General features: G+C 45.3%; 1 protein-coding gene across 1 annotated transcript in view; it reads left to right on the forward strand.

The window, feature by feature from the left end:
* Positions 1–15,700, forward strand: part of FOXO3 (forkhead box O3) — a 95,076-nt gene extending 79,376 nt beyond the window's left edge. The window contains exon 3 of the mRNA XM_065632940.1: positions 11,572–15,700. The gene's annotated coding sequence lies outside the window, so the exon portion shown is untranslated. The remainder of the gene's footprint in view (positions 1–11,571) is intronic.
* The last annotated feature ends 2,955 nt before the right edge of the window (positions 15,701–18,655 follow it).

The following is an 18,655-nucleotide window of genomic DNA, read 5'->3' on the forward strand; positions in this document are numbered from 1 at the left end:
TTTGGACTGAATTAGAGTTGTATTGCTGCTGTGGTACAGCAATGCTAGTGAAGTTGTTTTGGTTTGGTTTAAAATGGTATTTCTTGGCAAAAAAAAGATGTAGCAAATGGAGGAATTATATATTGAAATAGCAAAGGTGGGATTCTGGTCCCAGAGATGTGCTATGTTTAATGTTTTAAATACGCAAAAATTGTTGGTCCCTCCCTGAACTGGGGTGGGTATCATTTTCTTTTGGACTCCACCAACAGAATATCTGTAGTTCTGGGTTCTGACGTAGGTGCTTTTCAAATGTTAGCCTCTTCAGATTAATTTTTTCCAGATTGATGTGGTTTTTTCCATTGCTTCTTTTCCACAGCTGGGGGCATTTGAACTTGTAAACATTGTTTCTGTCATCCTTTGTGATTTTGCAGGCTCCTGCCCATGCTGCTGCCTGCTCACACGTACATATTCACTGACTCATAGGGTAGGTGCCACACAAAGTGCCCTTTCTCCTTTGTTTATTTATTAGTATAAGGGAGTCGATTTCAAAATATAGTAGGATAAAAGGTTAGCTATAAATTATTGAAGGTGTTCTATTAACTTCAGAATAGTATGTAGGGTACCCCAGTGGAGAGGTTAAATGAGGCATTCATTCAATTTGCAGCTAACTTCCAACTTTCTTATTTTCTGGATGAAGGATGGAAAGAAGGAGTCGGTGTCATTTGACTTTACTGTTCATAATTTGCCCCTTTCATCTTTAATTGAGTTTTCATTCTCTTGTTTGGCAGTTAGCTGTTCGAGGGGAAGCTTAGCAGTAGGTGAGCAGCAGTGGTGAACCTCTTGAAGGTGTTCCCTTGCGTATGGAGTACCACAGGAGACATCTACTGTGATCTGCTGTCTGTGAGGGAGAATGAGACGGCACAGGAATCCTCCTTTCAGTCATTCTGCAAAGCTGCCTCGCTCCAGTGGAGCAGTTGGTTTGCTTTCTCTGTCAGTGGGAGGATTTTCTCTGGTTTTCACATCTTCTCACGGAAAGTGAGAGGGTTGCAGTGCATGGCCAGGAGACGGGCTGTGGGGACAGGCTGTAGAGGGTGACATGTCCCACTGACCCTGCACAGGACAGCAGCTTGATAAGGCCAGGGCCGCAGCTGGATTCTGGTTTTCCTTCAGTCCCAGTGCTGCAGAATTTAAGAAGAGAAAGGGGAAAGAAAAGGATTGACTTGTGAGCCAGGAAGCAAAATCTTGCAGAAGGTCACGCTTGCGGATCAGTTCTCTCTTCCTCCAGGTGCATGAGCTGTATGGATCTAGAAACCATTTTTGCATGAGGTAAAAAAAAAATAAGTAAAAGTACATAAGAATTTTATTGCTGGGAAACATCCAACAGTGCGGTCTGCCAAACGTGGCCTAAAAAGTAGATTTTATTGACAGCTTTGCTTGATACAAGGCAAATAGGGCAGCCTCCTGCTTTCATATCTTTGTTGGCTGTGCACGGGTAGAAGATGGCTGCAGGGAGACCTGCCTGGGCAGCGTGGAGGAGGCACACCGCACCACCTCCTCACCAATGCTCGCCCCTGCCTCTTCACCCCAGCCTGTGCCATTCATGGAAAGTGTAGCCTCCCTGATCTTATTCAGGCTGCTCCCTCGATAATGGAACTGACACATCTGTGTGAGTGGAGTCTCGTTGCAGAGGACAGATTTATTAACGAGACAGCTCTCTTCAGCGGATTACTGTCCAGTCATCTGTGGAAGCCTCTTTCTCTCTCTCTGACAAGGGGACTAGCTGCTGCGGGCTGCCTCCGGTATCAGGTGCAAGTGCAGATGGTTTTTGCTGAGCTAGTTCATCATGTACCATTCCTCCTCTGTTAAGCAGCACTGTTTGAGAATTTGCCTCCCTACGAGCATCTCATGTTTTGATAGGGGTGCCTTGTGTGACATCAGATACAGTCGTTCTGAATTGCTTTCTCTGTTACTTCTCTATTTTGGTGTAGCAATAGGGACCCTAAAGTAAAATCTTTGCAGGCTTGGAAACTGGGGAATACTTTCAAGCTGAGGAGCCTGGTGCTTGCTTATGCTAAATCCATTTCACAAGGGTGGCCAGGTGTGTTTTGCAGGCAGACAGAAGCAGTTACAATGGGCTTTTGGCATACCTGGGAATAGTGAGTGCTGTGTTCTCCATGAAAAATAAAAGAAACGTCGGAGTCAGTTTTCAGGAAGGAAAAAAAGAAGCCAAATACAAGGTATTTAGCTTATACATACCCTAGGTGTAGAGAGGGGGTTTACTTTGGAAGAAAATCAACTACAGTTTCTTCATAGGGGAAGTGAAAAACCCGTGCAGGAGATGCCACCATTGCTGATTTAGTGGCTGTGCACGTTTGCTGCACACAAGCCTGTGCACGGTCCCTGGAGAGACCCTTGCCTGGTCCCACTGCGCTGGCCCTGCCCGTGAGCCTGGCCGCGCACAGCCTTTCCAAGGGCCATCATTGAGGCATATAAATGAATTTGGGGTGGGTTTATTTTGTTTTTCTCTTATAAGAAGGAAAGGAGAAAATCAATATGCTTTTTTCTTGCTTTGTTCACTCAGCCATAATTTTCCTCTCTTAAGCTGGCTGGGGCCTCTGTTGCTCTATCTCTACCTCCTTCCCAAGAGCACTGGATATGCCCTCCACCCACTCAGATAATTATCACCTCCTTTTTTTCAGCTTGTTTATCAATAAATAAAGATATCACTATTCCCTCACGTGTGTCTAAAATACCTTTTATTTTGAAATCAATGAGTCCTCTTTTAGCCTGGGGTTCCCGTAGCTCCATGCTTTGCTCCATGGTCCTTCTCAGCCGCTGAGACTCAAGGGACTTGGCATTCACCAAGGAGTAGTTGTGAACAGACCGGCAGGGTAGACCATTCGGGGCATTTACTGCTGCTTGGAAGGTCAGGAGCCAATGATGAACTACTGCTTGGGCAAACATTTCCTTCGGTATCAAAACCCATCTAAGAAGTTGGTTTTTACCTTGGTTCTTTCAGTGATGCAGTTTACAACGGCACCGCACAGGCAGCGATGCTGGCCGGGCTTGGGCAGGGGCTGGAGGGTGGCTCAGCACGAGCAGGGCAGGAACTTCTTGGGCTGGTTTCACCATCTGAAAAACTCATCCAGCTGCATCTTATGAGACAGATTTCAATGTGCTGTTTAGCGGGATGTCTCTGGGCTCCATAACAGAGCTGTCCTGGAGTCACGTTGACTTGAGAATTGCAAGTAAAATACTTCACAGATCAGTTAAAGTCACTCATTTTGCCCTATCATCATCTAGGTACCACATGATCTTCCTGTAGCAGTAGAGTGCACAAGATGCTGATAGCAACGTCTTGTAATGTTCACATAATTTGATGATTAACATCTCTCATAAAGCAAAATCCTATGAAATGTAACAAAATGCCTGTTGATATTTCATTAGTCCATATCGGTTTGAACTACTTGCCGATTTGTTAATTGGCATTCAACCTGTTTCTGGGTGAAATTCATACCAAAGATGAAAGCACAGTTCTGAGGATGACTTACTATTCACTACGCCACCATCTTAAAAGTTGAAGTAGATAGTGAAAAGATCTCCATTTGGATGGAGTTTTGAATCAGAAAGCTCTGTACAATATGCCACCAGGAAGATTATTTTTACACTTTACCAGAAAGCTTGTTTTCTGTTCTTTAAGGCTGAAGTGTGGAAACCAGAATCAGTGGAGCTCTTTCCTGAGGATGCTGACGGCCTCAGCACCACAGCTATGCTTCCTGCTCTCTTATTTAAAAAAAATGAGGTCTTAGGAGTAGGGCTGGCAGGTTTCTTACATGGAGCCAAAATGGGGCTGGCTGCCTTTAAAAAATCTAAAGGAAATTCAGGAGCAGCAAATTCTTCTGGTCCATTTCTAACAGGTTAGTGGTTAAGGCAGTGGCACGCTCTTAAAGTTTAAGTGTTGTTTCAGCCAGCACAGATTCTGAAAGGTGGTTTTGTGACTAGCCGAACATCACGCACACCAAGCTTAGTCTTTGAACAAAAATACGTAGAAAATGTATTTTGCTGGGAACAAGGATCTCATTAACTCCAAGGAGGGCCTGCCCCAAAGAGGCTCCTCGCTGCCTGGGCATACACCAGTGATGGGGGAGCAAACTCAGCACTTGTGGCCGCTGGGGAGGAGGGGGGAAAGCTGGGCAAACCCCACTGGGGTTGCCCCCCGTGTGGTCCTGCTGACCGCGGTGCCCCTCGAAGCCCCTTCCACTCAGGGGCCGGTCCCACACTTGCAGGGATGCGGTGGCTTTTGCTGCATGAAGACGGCAGGAGCTGACACACAAACATGATGGATCGCTTGCTCCTTCTGGGAGCAGGGCTTTTTGGTTTTGGTGTGGTTTTTAATTTGGGGTTATGTTTCGGGGTTTTATTAACCGAGGAAAAAGATCCATATAGAACAGGATTGCCTCTGCAGGCTTATGTTGTGAGTGTACAGCAGCTGAAGCCAGGACAGTGGTCTGATCCCGTGGTTTGGGTGTTCTTCTGTTGGTGTTTTGTATAGATATATTTTTTAGTACCTCATGCTTTGTCATGTGATTCAGCAGCAATAATTAGGCAGAAACTTGCTGTCCCTGCAGATGCCAAGATTGCAGGATGACATACTCTCACCAGATGACAGCACAAACTGATATTTTTAGAACGACTTGCATCAACTGGTCTCCCCAGTGCTTTCCTCCCTGGATCAGCAGCACGCAGGTTTTATTACAGAATGAGTCTCCACAAATCGTCTCTTTCATGCGAATGAACCGTAATGATTGTTTAGAGGTGCAGATCAGCGTTGGTCCCTAGACGTGCTGTTGCCTGATAGCCGGGATGGTTACAGGTGTTTTTTTCTTTTTTCTTCTTTTGAGCCAGACTTTTAAACAGCACCCCCTAAAAATGTATTTTCTTGAAGAAGTGCGTAATAAGGGATCCTTTTTAGAAACATAGCGTCATGCAGCTGAGGAAAGGTCGAGATCTTTTTTCTTAGCAATTCAGCCCTCAGCCAAGGTGATGAACTGACAGCTGGAGAGGTGTGAGCGCTGTGTCAATGACAGCCAAAGAGCACAGGTCCAGTAAGATACTCTCATCAGCACCGCCCCCGATCAAGTGCCCGCACGGTGCATGGGGACACTGACCCCATTAAATCGGGTACCTGCGGCTGGGTGGTGGGAATGCTCCGCTCTGCTCCAGTCCGTGGGGGCTATTTAATCAACTTTTCCACTCAAATTACTGTGCAGGGTGGTGGTTGTTGGAGTCTGGCGGAGCGGACATCTGCTGAGCGGTAATCGGACGGAGACGCGGCTCAGCTAACGGAGGCCGCTGTGTAGCCGCGGTTGTCTGCGGTTACTACAGGAGAAAAAGCTACTTTTCCCAGATGATGCCATGGAGAATGGCTTGTGTTAATGCACTTTTGCAGCTGAGCTGAATATCTTGCCCATTGTTTTTCCCCTTTACTGCCTGCTTTTGCAAACTGCTTCTCCTGGCTTTCATGAGTAATTTATTTCATACAAATGTAGAGAAAATCTGGTTTTGAGGAAGGACCTTCCTTCTCTTGCCTTTTCTGCCATGTGTTAGTCCTGATAGAGGATCTCCTGTCTTATATCAACATGGTGGAAATCCTCTTGTGTGACCGGTGTGAGCATTATTGGCCTGTCATTTTCAACTTAGTGCAGAGGAAAGTGAGAAGACTCCATAGCAGGGAGGATGTTTTTAAAATAGGCTTGGTACCCGGCAGAGAGAAAGAAACTCTATGAGGACATTCAAGATAAAAGAGTACGTAGCATGTTTCCATAGCACTGTAAACACATAATTCAGGATATTTCCGGCCATGCAGGTACTTTTTACTCTAAAAAGCAGCTCTTATTCTTCAGATTCAAAAGTGCAAGCAAAATCCTTCTCTGGTCTTGCACAGGTGCAGTACTTATCCATTGTTTTCTGATCCACAGTAGAGGTCTCCTTCCCAATCCTCCCGAGTGCCTAAAGAAAGCACCATTATTTCAGCCAACGTACTTTACCCCTAATAGAAGATGTATTTTGCAAGCATTTTTGGCATTCTTCCTCTAGCGCAACAGCATCCTGCATAGAAGTTGCTGTGCTCAACACCCAGGCCGATGTCGTGCAATCAATGGCAGTGTCACCCATAACTGGCAGGACTTCCACCTCACTCCTCAGGCGCTTGGACGAAAGGCCAGGAATAAAATTTACCATAAGGTTGTTGAGTAAGAAGCCTGGAGACCTTGTAGAGAGATGATGTCCTGTATCTAAACTCTTCTCTGTTGGTCAGGGCAGAGGATTGAACGCAGCCAGATGTGATAGTTCTCAACACTAATTAGGTACATGTGCCTGTGCTGGAAAGCCAGCATAACTGCACACTCACGTGTCTGTAGATGTGAAAACAAGTGTGACTGCATATGGTCTCCTTGTATGGGCGACAGCACAGTGACATACGTAGTGGAGTCTGCACGTGTCTGCTCCTCTTGCAAGCAAGTGAAGAATTTCCCGTGAATTTGGTTGTTCAGCATCAGGTCCCGATACGTTGGGAAAACCTGATCTACTTTTAAGTGTGTGAGCATAGGTGAACCAGTTTCTCTCTGGGTGTCTCCTTTTCATCTGCAAAATGGGTAGAAGGGACCTTACTCACCTTTGAGGGTAAAGCGAACTGCGTGGAGGAGTGTTGGATTCTGTGTTGCTGGAAATGTTCCACACGTGGCTTGACAGGGCCCTGAATAACCTAATCTAAGGTCTTGCCTGCAATAGAAGGTTGGACCAGAGGATGCTGACATCCCTTCCAGCCCAGACTTTTCTGTGATTCTGTAGACAACTCGGAAATCAGAATAACATGCATATCCATAGTTGTGGGACCTCACTACAGTTCTGGGCAAGCCTTTCATCCCAGGGAGCTGATACAGGGTGGGAGAATGATCTGCTGTCTTTAGTTAGATTTACTTCCAAAATCCTTGGTTGTCTGCTATGGTTTGCAGTGTCTCTTAGAGTGGAAGAGCAGCAATAGAAGGAAAACAGACACTTCCATGCTTTACGTGCCTGTGCAAATACGAGCACAGCAACTTTTTAGCTCCCAAAAGTCTCACTTCTGTGCCGGCGTTCTTCCTCTTTCCAACCTTCTCCCTCGCTCTCTGTCCCTGATTCTGAGCTGGAAAAGATCTATTTTTATGAGTAGAATTTAAAGATAAAAAGTGAAGTTGCAACATGCCTGAAAGTTCAGGCCTTAGAAAGAAAATACGTTCTTGCCAGCTCTTTTTTTCCCCTCGGGCTTCGCACCCTGACCTCAGCGTTGTGTCTCAGCACAGAGCCATCCTAGTGCAGCGTACGCTGAGCCTGTGGGCTGTCACTGTGCCACGCCTGCCACGGCGTTGGCATTCCTGAATTTTATTCTGCTGAACAAAAAAATCTGATGCTGCAGTTTTGTCATTGTAGAAGGACTGGCCACAATAGTTATCTTCTTTATTTGTTTCTAAACAAGTTGTGTGTATTCTTCAGTCTCGAGCTGTGAAAACCTCGGGCACATATTAACTTGTACCCGCACATAATCAAGTCTCACGTTTTGAGCCTACCCCCATTTTTGGAGTAGATGCTGTACTGCTGGCAGCAATGACAAATCAAGGGAAGAGGCACTACATCAAATGGACATTTGTCACCAAAGGATTCAGGTTTCCTTCGAAATATTTGCATCCTCAATCTCCAGACAGATAAAGTAGTTATTTGGATTTCCTGTCCCTGGGGAGTCATTACGGAGTGGCACACAGGGAAAACACTTGTTTTATAGACCTCTAAGTGGTGATATTTTTCAAGATGTGATCCACTCAGCAAGCCTTCCAGCCAAATTAGGGGGTCCTTGGTAGGCCATCATACAGAGGACCTGTGTGCTGGTAGTGTGGTTTCTGGTGCCATAAATATGTAAAGGAGCACATAACTTTTCTTTTAACAAAAAAATTTATGGGCTGATCATTACATTAGCTTACTGACAAACTTACCACCAGTGTACATTACCTGTTCCTCGCTCTTGGGGAGCATCGATGCATCACCTTTCTATTCTGAAGACATTTCTGATGCTGCATAATTGGCACTGCTAGGAATCAAAGGGAGAAAGCAACAGGCAGTAGATGATCCTTCAGAGCCCCTCTGATGGTGCATGGGCTGCCATGGGGCTTGGGAGATAGCTATCCAGTTAAGTGGTGGAATAATGTGAGGCAGAGGTGAAGAAATGTTGTTGGTGGCAGGGAAATCACAACCAAAAGCTCGTCTACTGAGTATAGCAAGAGTAGCATTTATAACTGGTCAGTAGCAAGGCAGAGGATGGGAACGCAGAGAAAAGAACAGAACAAAGGGGCATCTCATCTCCCACACAATTGCTTGCAAGCTGAAGAATTAGACAATACAGAAATATTTGGGTTTTTTTGTTTTACACTCTTCCACCAAATAGGATAAATGGATTTAGCATCTAGGGTTCAAAGTGACTGTGGGACGTGACAAAGGCAGAGTTCCTCCTCACCCCTCACTTAATGTTTTTTCTGTTTTAAAGTCATTATTTTCACCACCCACATGCATATATTCTTGCATAAGCTATGGCTTGATACAGTAGTGCGGATTCTTCTAATGTCCAGCAGATGTGTCCTGTTTCCAGCCTTCTGTACCCAGGGGGTCAAAACAGCCATAGTGGAATTGCCTTTAAGTGTGTGTGTGACAGAGCCCAGGTGTCAATGCAGTTGTGAAGACTGCATTCAAAAAGAAAGCCTTTGCTTTCTTCAGGAGAAAGTCTTAAGAGAAGGAAGTCTAAGAAACTTCAGGAGAAAGCCTAAAATTCCTCCTTCCTTTCCACTCCTTGATGATTGAAAATGGGCTTCAGGTTTGGCAGAGGAGCTTTTCAAGGGAGAACTGATAATTTTCCAAGGAGTGGCTTATGAAGTACAGATAGAGAATCTTTTCCAGTAGTGCCCTTTTTGGAAGTTCCCCCCAACATAAGAAACAAGAAACCATGCCACATGTAAGAGGGGGTTCCACGACTTTGCTGTGGCAAGTTACCAAACGTTGCTCTAACCCACCAGCCCTGCTAGACTTCACCTTTCTTGTATCCCTCCTTGGCCTCTATTCTATTTATTTTTTTCATCACTCCCTGTGCTCATACTTCTGCTGCTCTTACCCAAAACAGGACCCAATGGTACAGGTCAGGGAAAAGGATAAGGTGTGGACTTTACCTGGAGAATTGTGTGTTGTCCTTAGAGGACAGCATTGTCCTGGCTCACCAGAGGAGAAACCCTGTCTGGCTCTGCAAATTCAGGGTGACACTCCAGAGGATGAGCTTTTCCGATGGACATCAGGAATGGGAGGAAACCTCGTGGTGGCTCAGGATGCAGCTGGCGATATTTGGGGGCAGGAGGTGGTGACCACTGGGGAGTTGTGGTTGAGTACCACTGGTAAATGGAGATGTAACTGGAATGCTCGCTTCCCTGTCTGATATAGTTTTCATTGCTCGGAAGCAGCAGGCCACTGACTCAGGGTTAACAAAGGCTTTTTGTGGCGAGAGAGAAAGTGAGAGTGTGTGGGTCTATTATGGACTTCAGTGGCATAGTTTGAAGGCAGGCAGGTTAAGACTTTGATCTACTTTTTTTCATTTTTTAATCCATTCGCGAAGTCCATGTAAACAGAGCTGTGAACACAGAGCGTGTTTTGGTTCTGCTATGAGCAAATTTCACCTCAGCTGCATGTCTGTCTCTTAGATGCTGGCACAGTCTGAGGACGGGTGTCCTCAGGAAAGAATATCAGGCAGTGCTGCTTCCACAATTGATGCTCATGAGCATCTGTCCTCCAGTTTTTTTCCTCTTGAAACTTTGTTTCATAGTATAGCATTTTACATACATTTTTAAACATTAAACTCTACTCTGGTACTTCATCGGGAGTTTTTGTAGTCATTTACTGTTAATTAAATAGCTTCATTCGAAGTCAGCAAGACTTCCCACGCTGGCCGGGCTGCAGCTGTGGGACCTGAGCCTTCCCTTTGGGTGAGGTGCGCTTTGGGAAGTCACCCATTTCCAGCTCCCCTGGTGCTGAGGCTTTAAGGAGAAGCAGGGAAAAGGGCATTCTCTTGTTTGAGCTGCGTACGAGCCACTAACCAGGTTTTACTGGGGGCTACCAGGCCTGTCTGGGTATCTTCTGCTGACCTTGTTACAGCCATCAGGACACACCAAATAGAGTTGTTGCCAGGCAGTCACATTAACGAACGGCTAGCGTTAATTTGCCCTTTGAAAACGAAGGAATCAATATGTTGATCCAGTCAGAAATCCCTTTATTCACAAAACAGTCTACCCCAAACCCCTCCACATAATTAAGGCTAAAGCCAAATTTTGTTTGGGTGAAACGCACAATCTGTCTGCTCCCTAAGCTGTGCTGAATGAAGTTCTCCCCTAATGGTGCAGGGAGCAGCTGTCATGCTGTTGCTCTAATAACCATGAGACAAAATGATTAAATTTCCATCAATCATTTAGCATTATCAGAATAGGTCATTTTGATAAAATGTTATTATAGGATCAGTGCCTGGCACCTTAGAAACGAGAGGGGCAGCGATGGAGAGTCATCTCATGACTGCCTTTGGGTGATCCCCCTTTCAGGAGATGCTGATCCAGATTAATCCAGCCGTTCCCCTAAATCCACCATTTTTCATGAAGATACCTGATATCACAGTCTTTTGAGAGTAAAGACATTCCAGTAATCACCTCAAATAGCTTTTTAGTTTCAGCGAGTGCCCCCTTGTTCTTCCACTGTATAAAAAAATCACCAATCATTCACCTCAGGGAAGATCCTCAGCAGGTTGTAAGTGGTATGAGGGACTAAGCCCTGTTTTCAGGAGCCATTTCAGAGGCAGAAGTTACATGCCCCGCAATGCAGATGGCTACACAGCGAGGTTCCTGAAGATGCATTCTTTTAAATGCACATACTTTCCAAAGTTTCATAGCTACAGAATAAGCTGGATGCTAACCCTGTTTTTAAAGCCCTGCCTCTTGACGGTGTGTCATATAAGCAGGAAAATGGAGAACTCCAAAGTCTGAACCAAAATTCCTGGCTCTTTGCTGCTTCTCTTGAGCAGCCTTCTTCAGCTGTCCGTCAAGGATGGTGGTTGATATCAAACCCTGATGGAAGATTTGTCCAGCCTTTTGGTGATGATGGGAAAGGGTGATCATTTTGGAGAAAAGCTGGAGGATCCTTCCATGCCTCACCAGGAAATATGCTTAACAAGTAGATGATGCACTGGGCTTCTATAAATCGGACTTGGCTGTTGGGTGTTTTTGGATAGGGGAGCAACTGCTCAGGAGCAACTAAACCAGCGAAGAAGCACACTCAAACCACGGCAAGGTTGAAGCATTTTCAGGCAGGGTCATGGTGCAATTTATTCCTTGCTATGAGTTTGAAGCTTCTGGGTGCAAACAAATCAAAATTGCTTGTCAGTGTAAGCTGTTGTTGGGTTTGGAGGTTTGCTTGGTTGCCTTTTTTTATTGTGTTTTTTTCCTACATGCAGCAGTCTCACTGTCTTTTCTTCTTCCTCTCCAGGCCCTCAAACTGACACGAGATGTAGAGAGAACCCTTTGCCAAATCTGCTGTCAGCAAGTGGACAGTGATACTGTTTACAGCTTACGACCTTTGTGAACCCTGCATTATTTTCCTAAAGAAGCAGACTGTTAATAAGCCCCTTACTGGAGTGAAGATCCTCCTTTTTTTTTTTTTCTTTTTTTTTTTTTTTCCCCTCTTCTTTTTGGGAATTGAACTTATTCTGAAGTATGCAAAATCTTTCTTTTCTGGGATGGCCAAGCACCTGCTGTGGAGACAATGTTCAGCACCATCCTGTTGAGAACACACTGAGTAGCCTTTACAGTAGTTACTTGTCAATGAGTATGTGGTGTTTCAATATATTAATGGTTTATGGGATGTTTTAAGTTGGCTTTTCTTTTTGGAGGTTTTCCCTGTCTACCCACCCTCCCCCGTACAACCTCCAGTTTAATTTCTTTAGATTTTTGACCATTTTTGCTCTCTCTCCCTGGGGAATCTGAAGTACTGCGCACACGCAAGGAGATGCTTATAACCCAACACTGCTCAGACGTCAGGGTTTTCTGAATATACAGCGTTTGTTGCACTGATCCACCGGGTGAATTCCAGAGAGGGGTGATGTGCGTGGTCTGTCTGTTGGGTTGGTTGGTTTGTTTCTTTCTTACTTCTTTCCTTAAATTTAATGGTACAGCCCTGTTTTGGTTTGGTTTGGTTTGGTTTTTTTCCTAAGCATCAAACCAGGGTTGATTGCAAAAGAAGGAAGGCCGGTGGGTTTGCCTCGTGGCTCATGAGGATGGACCGACAGCGGGTGCGTTGCCTGCACGTGCACCCACCGAGGCAGGAGCCCCTCTGCCCGCCCTTAGCAGGGCTGCCCCTTCTGCCGCAGCCAGCCAGTGAGGGGTTACAGGCTGAACTGCCAGATGAGCATAGCCACCTGTAAACATGTGTTAGAAAAAGCAAAAGTTAAGGGAAATACGCCATTTTGCAGAAAAGCTAAGCGTAGAGGCTGGGCATCGGCAGATGGCTTGCAGTGGCAACGCCGGGAGCTGAGGCACAGGCCATTGTGAGGTGTGTTATCGCATCAGTGATCCTTTTTGTTTGTTTGTTTTGGACATATCCTGGTTATTTTTTCCTTCTCATTATGTATAATCTGTTGTGGCAGAAAAAGCAGGAGAGGAAATGGCAAGGTGAGCAGTATCATACAAATGGCTTTTCATATGAGCACAGATAGTAACAGGATAAATGACACTGAAAGAAAAGGCAGTTTTATATATTTTGCTTCTAAGATTTTCTTTTGTAAAATTAATAATAATAATAATAATGATAAATAAAAGGTATGGTGCTGTATAGATCCTCTCTATAATCTGGAAATTTTGATTACTTTTTATTAGTATCCTGCGGGGGGAGGGATCCAAAAAAAGAGGGGGAAACACCAATGGTACGTAGGAACTCGATAGGAAGATGTTCTGAATAGGACAGTGTATACATAATTCTCCAAAGTGATAAATGAGGTTTTTTTTTTCTTTGCCTAAAAGCATTATGCATATAAATATATAAATATATTTTATTATGTACAGAAATGGATCATTATGCATGCATGTTAGGAAAACAAACTAGCATTTTAACCCAAAGTCTCAGTGCATGAGCTCCCACGGACCCGCGTCCCATGCAATGTGGAGTGACTCCCTCTCGCCACTCACACGCACGCACACACAAAACCAAGCATTCATGGGCCCTTCCTCGCCCCTCACTTGCCAGGTCCCTGAGGTGATATTGGTGAAACAACAGCTCCTAGTGTGATGGACGTTTTGTTTTTGTATTGTAGCCCCCACGCTGTTCTGTCGTAAAGATGCACCTCTTGGTTTCTCCCCACAGTTATGACTGTGTAGACTCTGTGCAGTTGTGGTTATCGTAGCCCTGTAGCATATCGACTCTTCCAAGCAGCCCAGGGTTTATAATTCGTCTTTTAAAAAAACTTATTTTTTCTTTTTACACTGAGGTGGTCTATTTGTCAGTGTGGGGACTAATTTATTACATTTGCTGGAATTAGCTGATCCTCATTGCCCATCTCTATTAGCCACCAGCTACCCAGGTTGCTCGTGTGCCACAGTCACCTGGGCTAGGGGTCTCTTTTGATGAAGTCCAGTTGCAGGCACCTTTTACCAAAATTGGTCAAGAGCTTTATCTCCAGCCTCCTCTGAGCGTGTAGCATTAGCGCTCAGCTTCCCAGTACACCCCAAAATCCAAGTGTACGCTGAAGACCTTCCCTCTGGTGCTCCTTTCCCTGAGGCTTCTCTCTGGCTGCCGCCCTACGGCTGGGCTCGTCCCCCTGCCCCATGGGTTTGGCCACCAGCAGAGCTCACGCGGTGGCTCCCCATGCCGGGGTGCAGCATTTGGCCCCTGCCATGGGCGAGTCCTCCGATGAGACCTGAGGTGCCTGCCCAAAGACCAGCACCAGTAAGGCCTGACTTGATGGTATGACCGAGGTGACAAAAATCCATCATTTTACTTTTTTTCTTGGTACGAATGCAGTTCTTGTCAAAGGCAAGGGAAGGCCTGGTAGCTTAAACCAAATGGGGGCAACTTCTGCTCTGCTATGGCAGCCTGGTCCCCTTGAGTGCAGCAGAGCCAGCTCGTGCTGGCAGAAGTGAGAGGGAAAAACTAAGGTCCACTCTGTTCAGAAAACAGAGAAAAACCAGTTGGTTCAGATACAGCCTATCAATGACAGATAAGGGGTTTTTTTCTTGAAAAAGTAAAAGCATTAGCGGCTGAAAGGCTTAACCTGCCTCCCAGCAATGCCGAGGAAAGCATTTCCAGTGCTGTGTCTGGGACTCACTGGGCCGCTGCTTTGGAGAGTATCCCAGCACTCGCCGAAGAAGGGTGGACATGGCCAACCTCTTCAGGGTTGGTTTGCTTTCTGTCGCTCTTCTTTGTGGCCAGAATTTTCAAATGGAAGTGCCTGGCGTCAGGCACCAAGTGTCGGGGACTCCATCGTGGTGGCGGGGGACGAGCCGCTCTGCCCTCGTCGCTTCTCGAAGGAAGGAGAGGGGTGCCAGGTGCCCCAGGCCCAGGGGAAGGTCACCACCATCTGCGCCGGCTGAGGTGCCCAGCAAACACCCTCCTCTTCTGAGGTGCTAAATAAATCTTGCTGAATTCAAAGGGCCACTTATTCAGGTGTCAAAATACAGACTTGACTGGCTATTTTGGGGAAAATACCTTTTGAAAACGTTTGCCTTTGGGTATTTGAACATGTTTATGCCTAGAAATTTTACTTCTGAAATCACGTAAAATGGATAATGGTCCAGAACATTTGTGTAGGTATCATTTAAACATTTGATCTAAACAAAAAAGGTCTAAAAGGGTGACATTTGTGCAGTTCCTAGTCACAAGTTTGGGACTTGATTTAATAATTTTGTAAAAAAAAATTTCTCTTGAGAAAAATTGAATAGTTGACCACTGCTTGAGTCCAGAAATGTTTGTGCCACCTCTTCAAAAAGTTACCTTTTAGGTCATGTATTTCTCTAAAATGATGTCGTTGCCTGGCAATCGATGTCCTGTGTGTGTTTCTGGTACACAGTATACCTTAGGAATTGGCAACGGATGCGAAGGAGGACCAGATACATTTTGTTACTATGGGTTGAAAAAAATGGATTGTACATTTGGCTTCACATGTTTAACTTTTTTTTTTAAAAAAAGTTGCATGATTGGAAAAAATATGTATACAGTATCTGTAAAACTGTTTTATCTGTTTTTGTTTCAAGCCATGTAAATTGGAAGAATATTAAATCCACAGCCTTATCACGCATGGCCGTCTTTACATACTGAAGAGCTGAACAGTTTATACTTTTCATTTGGGCTATCTTGTACTTTCATTTGAAAGCAGACACTCTCATGTTGCAGTCTTACTGAGGATTTTATATTAAAAAAAAAAAGATGCTGCCCTGGAGGAATATACTACCTTACTACACAGAGGTTGGAAGGAAGTTTGTTTTGGAGCAAAACCTGCCCCTTTCCAAATGAAGTAGAGACGCATTGCTTACTCCACTTGGTGTTAGTAGATATTGCCTTGTGTATTCCATTTTAAATTGTAATCTAGTTTGTAAAAGAGATGGTGACGCATGTAAATAAAGCATAATGGATCTCTACATTGCACATTTGACTTTGCTCTGTTTTATCGTGTCGTGGATGGACATCTAAACACAGGACCTGGAAAAGGGGTGACTTCTGAGCTGGGTGAAACCGGTTGGTGGGGATTTGGGGCTGGGGAGGGGACCCAATCCTGCACCCATTTGAGTCTATAAATGCTTATTTACATGGGCCTCTGCACTTCAACCCTTCACCCAAGCCTGCGTGGGTTTGGTGGTCAAATAACCCCCCATGGAATCATTTCCTGCTGCTAAAAATCACAAAGTTCACTTGATTTTGGGAGGCGGCAGGGGTTGTTCCCTGGGATGGTGGCTGCAGCTGCAGCCCGGCTTGCCCCTCCTGGGAGACAACCAGCCCAACTGCAAATTGGTCGGGAGAAGAGTTATACCCCCCCCAGGGGTTTGGTTTCAAACTGTCTTTGAAGAATGCCTAGAGAACTTGAAACCACCCATTGGGCATTTGGGGTAAGAAAACCAGCAGCCTGACTCAGTAGCAAGTTACACAGAGGGCTCTGGCCAAAGCACAGGAGACCATGCTCAGAAATATGAGACAAGTTGACAAAAAACTCTTCTTCTCTGACCCTAGTGGGAAGCCACAGGTGTATATGGTTTTCTGGAGTCATTTTTCAAGGGTAAATGATGTCTTCAAGAAAGAGGAGCCTTGACCCACAGCAGGGAGGGGTTTCCCATGACTCTGGGGGGATGACTGCTGTGTGGTCCGTGCAAAGCCAACGGGAGCATTGTGCTGAAGTACTACAGTATAAAGAACAGCTTGGGGATATCCCCTGTTTAACATAGCAAGAGCTATTCAGGCCTCGTCCTCACTAGGGATAGCCTGAAATACTACAAGATCAGTCAGAAAATAGCCTTTGACTGGGATAAGTGTGTGTGTAGCCTTCCCAGAGTGAGAGCACACTTGTCTTGCAGCAATTATGGCTTTGCCTTGGAAATGGAGCTGTTTTGCGTCATTTTTCTGAAGGCTCCTCTAACAGCAATCTGACAGGGAAGGACCCATGTCCTCCTTCTTGTTGACATCACCCCACTGGTATTTAGGACAAATGATGAGAAAGTTTGGCCTGGTGAGGTGCCAGGTGGAAGGGCCTCAGCTTTGACCTGAATTTAGGTAGGGGCAGCAGCAGCGACGACGAGCTAATCAAACCCTGTGCGAGTTTTGTGCTGAACCCACTTGGTTGTGTTGTGCAATGCCTTAGCGGTGACCTTCAGTTCACCCAGCCTTGGAATAAATCATTCTTATCTTTCCGAGTACTTTCAACATAAGTCCAAACATTTTAAACTTCTCCAAGTTGTCCCAGAAGACAAAAGCATTTTCGAGCTGCTGCTGAGACTGGTGAGGCAACTGAGAGCTATTTTGGGAGCTCCCCACCACATATGCTGAGTTGCGAGTTCAACCAGACCAGGGAAAACAGTGTTTTACAGCTCTTGTTTGGCTACTGCTGCCAAGGAAGTTCTGGGTGCTTTCAAGAAGATAGAGATAAGCAAACCTGGGAGGCTACCTCTTCTTCTGGTGGAGTCATTGTGACTGGTATCTCCTTGTTCAAAAGGAGGACTTCTTGGGTGAAGTATAGCCCAAGCCAGATGGAGTAGATACGGCTCTTGCTGGCGCAGAGATTTATCCCGCTGCCAGGGACTCCTGCACTGTCTCATCGCTTCTCTGTTTGCCTGACCCAGCCCGCAGAGCTCTTTTCCCCACTGGCTCTGCCTGTGGAATTTTTAAAATGAAAATACTTTTATCATGTGAACACAAGACATAGAAAACACCATTAGAAGAAAAAAAAAAAAAAAAGAGCTTTTTTAAAAAAATGTTTAAATCTTTACAAAACTTTGGAATTGTCTGACAAAAATTCTGAAACTCTGGTTTGGATTTTTTATTTTCACACTTGGATATCCTTTTCATACTAATGACACTGGTAGCTTTGCATGTGCCACAACATTTACTTATTAGAATGAAGTGTCTCCTACTCTTATTGTTAGATGCGTTGATGACATACAAAGAAATTGATGTAATCTAGAAAGCAAGAGAAAATGTCTCGATTCAGTAGAAACAATTGGCCTAAATGAGAGTCACTGTTGTATGCCTGTGTGCCATTCAGGTTTAAAGATATCTATATCCTGTGAATGACATGTGGTGAAATGGGGGGAAAAAAACATTAAAAATATATGACAACTCATAGAAGTCTTTCCAGCTTCCAAGACAATTACTATCCTGATCAGGATTCCCTCCCTCAATTTTTACTGTCTTTTTAAGTGATACCTTAAAACTTTGGTTTGCTGAAATTCAAAGCACAAGGCCGTTCCTAAGTGCTGCCTTTCCCTGGGGATCAGTGATGTGGTGGTGCCGACTGGCTGCCACGCCACCCCTCTTGGCACACCCTCATGGGCACTGAGGCTCCTGCTGGCACCCATTGTGCGTGACCCTGCAGGGGTATCAGGATTTGGCTCTTTTTCATGTCCTGGGAGGCCACTGTCAGCCCTGTAAGATCCCACCACTGGTGCAGAGAGATGCCAAGGCAGGAGGATGGGGAAGACGTCGATGGGAGCAAAGCATGGCAGGTGCCACGTGGCACCTCTCTGAAGCTTCATCTGCTGCATGGGTAATGGATCCTTCTTCTGTTTGTAACCACTTTAGAAAAAGACGACATCAATTGGAAAGTGCTAATTAAGAAAGGCAGTTGTACTCTGACCTTCAAAGAAAAACATGGAAGAAAACTGCATTGACACGGCCGTCTCAGAGGTCCTCCCTAGGGAGCAGCAGAGGATGCTGCTCCTGACACCTTTCCCTCCAGGAAGATGAGGTCCAGCCTTTCCAAGCCCCTGCTGTGAACAACGAGCCTGGGGTCTGGGCAGCTTCTCATGTCACATTTGTTGCTTCAGTAGAAAATTCATACTTCACTAGCACTTTATTTTAAATCACCATAGGCTCCTCC

The sequence above is a fragment of the Caloenas nicobarica genome, chromosome 3 (assembly GCF_036013445.1).
Source record: "Caloenas nicobarica isolate bCalNic1 chromosome 3, bCalNic1.hap1, whole genome shotgun sequence".
In the NCBI taxonomy this organism is placed as follows: Eukaryota; Metazoa; Chordata; class Aves; order Columbiformes; family Columbidae; genus Caloenas; species Caloenas nicobarica.